Genomic DNA, 7,248 nt, shown 5'->3' with positions numbered 1-7,248 from the left:
CCTATGGAGAGCCAAGAGAGTAGAGCCTCTGCTTGGGCTTACAGAATTAGAACTGTGGTGGGTCCTGATGTTACTATTTTCTCATGAGAACCACATATCTTAAAAGAACTATACCTTTCAACCTCAATCTCCGAATCACGAAGTTCTGCTGCAATGCTCAGGCACTTTAAAGAATGTCCAACCTCTCCTAACTACAGCTAAGTTTGTGGTTCATTTCTTTATTTGGCATGGTCTCGCTTTTAGAGAATGAGAGTTGTAAAACATAGTTTAAAAATGTACAATTTCTCAGTTACCTGAAATGCTAGATACGTTTCCCCCTGGTGAATAAACGGAGAACGGCCACTGACCAGAGGACTCCCAAACTGCCACATCTTTTACCATTTCGTCCAGAAGTTCGTTTTCGTTTCCGGATGAGAGCGCTGAAAAAGGCAATGTAAGAAGAATACAAGCTTTTTTTTTTTTTAATTTCTAAGAATGAAGAAGTCATGAGTTTTGACATATATTACTTCTGTGGTCTTTCACAAGTTACTCATTCTCTCTCAGGCTTAGTTCCTCATCTGTGAAATACACAGTATCTACTATTCCAGGCATTTTCAAAACCATTTTTGTCTGTTTCTATTAGCTGTTCACGAGTCTCTTTCCAGTTAACTTTCATGAGAGAAAGGAGAAAAGAGAAGGTGGTTTAAGCCAGTGTTTTTCAAACATGAGAAATTGTGAACCGCTGAGACATACTTCTGCAGATCCCACGGGATTCAAGGAACTCCAGTTCAGGCAACATTGCCTTAAAAATTAAATGCTAACTTCAGAGTATAATGTGACACCAGTTCAGTCATAAACTTAAACGCAAGATCACTCAAAAAAATATAAGGTGCTAGAAAAAATGCATATATAAGGTGCTAATCCAGATTATTTAAAATATGCTAATATGCTTATATTATAAAACTTAAAGCACAAAGTTTTAAAATTCTCGCAGAAGACTCATGGTGTCTTGGAAATACAAGACCCCCAGAGGGTAACAGACACAGATTAAGAAACCCAACCTGCATATGGAAGATGTTAAGTGAGGAGAGAATGAGAAAGAAGTTGGAAAGTAGGTGCTCCCAGACTTCCCTCTACCCCAAACTTTTCCTGGAGTTCCTAATTCTGTTTTTGACCTTTCATACACTTCCTTCACATTCTGTTTCTGATGACATTAAGTCATAAAATATTACTGTTGAAAGCTCAGCAGCTTTGATACTATATTCCTTCCTGTGTGTGATTAAAGATAAAGGATTGGTCCAGGGAGGGGAGAAAAGTGTGGGGGCAAAATTTAGAATTAAGAGAAAAGGAATACAGATATTTTGAAGTTACCAGAAGAGGGGAAAGTAGTAATGGACTAAGTGATACTCCTCTTTGTACCCATAAGTTTTAAAGGGTGCCCAATAAATGACTTATCATATTTATTTATTTAAAATCTTTATGGGTCCTTTATTCAGATGCCTGTGATCTGAGAAGACAGTTGGTTATGTATCCTAAAAACCATCTTTGACTTTTTTTAATCCTTACCTGAGGACATGTTATTTACAGAAAGAGAAGAAGAGGGAGAGAGAGAGAGAAACATTGATCAGATCAAGGACCAAACCCACAACCTAAGTATGTGCCCCTACTGGGAATCAAACCCACAACCTTTCAGTGTCTGTGATGATGCTCCAACCAACTAAGCCACATCAGCCAGGATGTAATACATGACTTTTTAAAGTCAGCTGCAGTTTTGTATTTCTAGAAGACAAGACATAAATTCATTTTTAAGTAGTTTGCCTTTTCTCAGTGATATCACCAGAATGGGCCCTCCATACATACATAAAAGAAATACTAGCCCTGACTGGGTAGCTCAGTTGGTTGGGGCATTGTACTGATACACAAAAGTTGTGGGTTCGATCCCTGGTCAGGGCACATACACTAATCAACCAATGAATACATAAATAAGTGGAACAACAAATTGATGTTTCTCTCCCCCTTCCTCCCTCTAAAATCAATAACACAAATGTTAAAAAATAAAGAAAGAAATACCTTTAGCCTAGAGATAATTATGAAATGACCGTTAACCAAAATTCAGGTATTTCAGACTGAGATGTTGGGGTTAATTTATTTATTAGTAATATAAATTGTGTCTTTTACAGGATCGTGCCCTTGCAAGAAAAGATAGATCATTTATTTCCCCTAAATGAATATATGGACTGGAATGTGTCTTAAAATCCTTATTTGTTTTTAGAAAACCAATGTATGCTTTTATCCAAGTGTTTGCTCACAGGTGATCACAAAGCTGTCACTGCCCTGAAGAGTTTGTGCCAATCTTATCTTCACACCACACAAAAGTGGACATGTTAGGGAGGATAGCCAGCAAACCAAGGCAGAGAGGCGGAGGAAGACATGCCTTACTCATTAATTCACCAGTCCTGAGCTTAGTCAGATAATATTGCCAGGTGTTCTGAAAATCACAAGAAAAACCATGATAATGCAGGAAGAGAGGAGCCCTTGAAATTCTGTATGTATTGTTTCCACTATCTGGGAAAGAAGAAGGCCTTTGAAACTGCATATTGATCCCAAGGTCTGGAGCGAGGCAGAGGAGGGGGAACCTAGAAGTTGGCTACAAGCATAAAACCCCTAAAGCCTCAATAGTCTGGGCACTCAGACCAGCTGGGAGTCAGTTTGCTGCTTTGTGCTCAAGTGTATTTCATAAATAAACTTGCTATTTCATTTCCACTCTACATGCTGTCTCTACCCTGAAGTCATCTCTTGAGAGTGAGGCAAGAACCAAGGAGGGGGAGCCCCCAAACTCAGGTCTCCTGGTAACAGACAGACAGGCCTGAATCACTGGTATCTAAAAAAGTGGTATGATGTATAGCTAAATTATCCCAAGTCTGGAAGGCGTTGTATGTAACTCCTGGAGTTACATGAAACAAGCCAAAGTGGAGGTGCGTTTTACCCCCTAAGGAAAAGGTTGTCCCTCAGTCATACATTCTAGAGTAGAAATAAGAAGGCCTTGAACTGGAAAAAAAAGATTCTCTTTGGTCCCAAGCCTATTGCCAGCACCAGGATTCCAAGCTGTGATACAGCCTGCAGATTCCTGTTGAGGAAAGTGGGTGGGCTGAACCAGCTCTGCCTTATCAGGAATCTGAAGAATAGCCACTTCCAATGGCAATTCTAGATTACTTTTTATTTTTAATATCTGTGCCTCTGTGTCTTGTTAACTAGCCTGGACTGAGCTGTGCTTTTCGGGATAAAGTGAGGAGATCTAGGTCCATTGGGACGGGGCCATGTGCAGAGCCTGAAGGAGGTAGTAGCAAAATTCAAGAGCAGCAGTGGTTTGGAGCAAGCGCAGCTGGAAAAAGCCATAGTAATTTCCAGAGACGGCCTGTAGCACAATTAACCATTCCTTAGGGCTTCCTCAAAGTCCTTTGGTAAGACAACATCTTTGACATATTGCCTGCTAAGAACTGAGGACACACAAGTTGAGTCAGACAGATTGACCCAAAAGAACCATACTGTTACTTGGAAAAATCCTTCTGCTTCTTGTATTTATCAGGAGGGCAAAAGTTCTTAACTGAGACTCATGTTCAAAGTAACAAATGCCTTCACATTTGTCATTATTTGGCTCTACAATTTGCTAGGGACTGATAACAAAAACAGCAATGAAAGGAAAACTGCCTTCAGAATCCTGCTATCCTGTCCACCAAAATGGCTTTCTCTCCACTGAAAGACTGTTCCGTCTGCTCCTCTCAAATGGTTCCTCAACCTTGATAGTTTCTTTGTGTGTATGTTTCAGCTCAGTGCTCAGCCAAAATCTTAAGAGGATCTTTCTGCAGAACTCCATTGTTCTCTCTGTATGTAGCTCCATCTTTCTGGTACAATGCCCTGAAAATGTTTGCCACCTTAGCCTCCCTAAACTCCAAACTCTTCTTAATGCAGTGAGATTATCAGGCTTTGTTTGGGTTTCCTCCCTCTACAAAGTGACCTGAAAACTCTTTCTAGGCAGTAAGCCGGGGTACTCTTAGGATATACTTCATTAGTTTCCCTTCTCTCGGGGATCACTAGCCTGTGCTACCTATTATTCAATGTCTGAAAACTATTGCTTCATTTATTTTGTCTAGTTTTCTGAATGATTAAGGCAGGAGGGTAAGTTTGGTCCCTGTTGTATCATCATGGCCAGAGGGTAAGTTTGTCAATCAGTTTTATAAATTGCTATTTATTAATAGGTTGTTCAGTAAGATTGTGTGGGTTGTTTTTTTTTTAAATCTTGTCATTGTTTTACTATATCAAATGTATTTTGCCCTCATTCTTAAATGCTAGGTTTACAGGGAAGTCTTTTATCAGTCTGCTGTTTCATAGGTAATCTGTTTTTTTTCTTTTTCCCATCTCTGGTATCTTTTACAATTTTCTCTATCATTGATGTTATGCAGTTATCACTATGATGTGTCTTAGCATGTGTTTATTGGTATTAAAAGCTTATTTTTAAAATTTGAGGACTAATGTCATTTATCAATACTTAAAAAAAGTTTTTTAAAGATTTTGTTTATTTACTTTCAGAGAGAGGGGAAGGGAGGGAGAAGGAGGGAGAGAAACATCAATGTGTGAGAGATACATCAATTGGTTGCCTCTTACATGCCCCCAACTGGAGACCTGGTCCACAACCCAGGCACGTGCCCTGACTGGGAATCGAACTGGCAACCTTTCAGTTTGCAGGCTGGCACTCAATCCACTGAGCGACACCAATCAGGGCTGCTGCTGCTACTTATTGTTTTTTCTTTTTTAAATCCTCACCCAGGGATATGTTTATTAATTTGAGAGAGAGAGGAAGGGAGGTGGAGACAGAGAGAGAGGAAGGGAGGGGGAAAGAGAGAGAGAAACATTGATTGGTAGCCTCACATATGCTCCCCACACAGGGATCAAATCCACAACCTAGGTATGTGACCTGATCTGCAATTGAAACTGCCAACCAAGCCATCTGGTCAGGGCAAAAATTATCTCTTATGTTTTCAAGCTGTTTCATCATCATTCTCTTTGTTTTCTTCTAGAACTCTCATATATGTTGAGGCTCTTAATCTATCATCCCTCTTTTAGCTATATACTATATACCCTTGTATCTCTCTTCACTTATACCCAGTTTAGAGTTCTTACTAACTTTTTATTTTCACTATTTTGTTTATCTTAGTCCCAAACAAATCAGGCACGAGTTCCTTCACTTGCTTCTGAAGGGGACTTTGTCACTTTCTTCCCAAGTTTGCTCCAAAAATAAAAAGGTGTTCTTATCAGATTCTCTCTTTAGTTTTCTCATTTACTCCTTAAGAATGTTTTCCCTGGAGAGTCTCCTCTTCTCTCCCAGAAGTAAGAAATTTTGTAAAAACAAAGATTAAATTTCAAACTGAAAAGCCAAAGTTGAGGTAAAGGGAAGAAAAATGACACCTATGCTGGAAATCTTCAGCTCTTACTGTTAAAAAGTGACATGACTTGCGGTGGGAAATCAGAGGATTTACGGTCCAATTTCCTATCTTTTGAGACTGGAGAGTCAGAGAAAAGGAGAGTTCAGTCTTCTTTAGATTGTTCTCCCCTCCCTCCGCTGTTAGCTGAATTTCAGTTGAATTTCTATCCTTTGAAACCCAGGTCAGACAGGCATCAGTCTTCTCTGAGAAGCTTTATGAATTAGTTTCCTGTAGCTGCTATAACAAATTACTACAAGCTTGGTGGCATAAAACACCACAAATTTATTATGGTTCTGGAGGCCAGATGGCTGAAATCAGTTTCACTGGTTTCAAGTTATGTTGTTGGCCTCCCTTCTTCCTTCTGGGGACTCCAGGGAACAATCCATTTCCTTGCCTTTTCTAGCTTCAGGAGGCTGCCTGCATTCCTTGGCCTCACTCCAGCCTCTTGCTTCCCAGGTTACATTTCTTTCTCTTCTGTAGTCAAATATTCTTCTGCCTCCCTCTTTCCTGTGCACTTGTGATTACATTTAGGACCTATCCTGATAATCCAGGATAATCTCCTGATCTGGAAATCCTTAATCACATCTGCAAAGTCTCTTTTGTGATATGAGGTAGTATTGACAATTTATTGGAGATTAAGACATGGGTATCTTTGGAAGCCATTAAGCCTATCACATCCTCCCAGGTATCTTTTGTCTGAATAGTCAGTCACGTCCTTATCTCTTCAGCCTATGAAACCTTATATATACTTCTGTTGCACTTGTTAAGTATTTGTAACTTTTAAAAAACTTTTTGTTTTGTGTTTCTTTCGTTTGTTTGTTTTTTCTCGATATTGTAACTTTTTTGTTTACACAGTATCTTCCCAAATAAATATGAACTTCGTCATACTCATTTTTACGCTACCACATAGCCTGACATCTGACACATAGTCGGCACTAAATAAGTATTTATTTCATAGCTGTGATGGTTATAGGCATCAGAATCACCTGGGACATACAGATACTCAAGGCCTCCCAGCTCTCCAGGTTCAGATTTGCTGAATCCCCAATCTCCAGGGACTGTGTGTTTTATTTATTTTTTTAGAGAGAGAAGGGAGAAAGAGGGAGAGAAACATCAACGTATGAGAGAAACATTGATCGGTTGTCTTTCACAAGCACCCAAGTGGGGTCCTGGCCTGCAACCCCAGGCATGGGCCCTGACCGGGAATCAAACAAGTGACATTTTGGTTTTGGTTCAGTCTTGGTGCTCAACCCACTGAGCCACATCATTAGAGAGAGGAAAAGGGAGGGAGAAAGAGTGGGAGAGAAATAGCAATGTGTGGTTGCCTTGCGTGAGCCCCCAACTGGGGACCTGGCCTGCAACCCAGACATGTGCCCTGACTGAGAATTGAACTGGTGACCATTTGGTTCACAGGCCAGCCCTCAATCCACTGAGCCACACGAGCCCAGCCAGGGCAGAATGTGTATGTTTTAAAGCACCTTAGGTAATTCACAATTATCAAGAAATCTAGGATTCTCTTAGTTTGAGGCTGTGTAGAAATGTAAATGCCAAGCTTGAGGCAAAGGAGCATTTTCATTCCTTTGGCTATGCCTTCAATTTGAAAAGAAGCTCTTTGGGAAAAAAGGATCCACATCAGATCCCTTAGTGGAGTGATTGGATTGGAGATATGATTAGTGAGTTTCACACCAAAGAAGAAAAGCTTAGAGCAGAAACCCAACAGATTTTTCAATTGCCTTAATCTATGGAAACCAAAATCCTGAAAGACTCTGGGCAGTTTTATTGAAGTATA

The sequence above is a fragment of the Furipterus horrens genome, unplaced genomic scaffold (assembly GCF_987537825.1).
Source record: "Furipterus horrens unplaced genomic scaffold, mFurHor1.1.pri manual_scaffold_6, whole genome shotgun sequence".
Taxonomy (NCBI): Eukaryota; Metazoa; Chordata; class Mammalia; order Chiroptera; family Furipteridae; genus Furipterus; species Furipterus horrens.
This window is presented reverse-complemented; position numbering follows the sequence as displayed.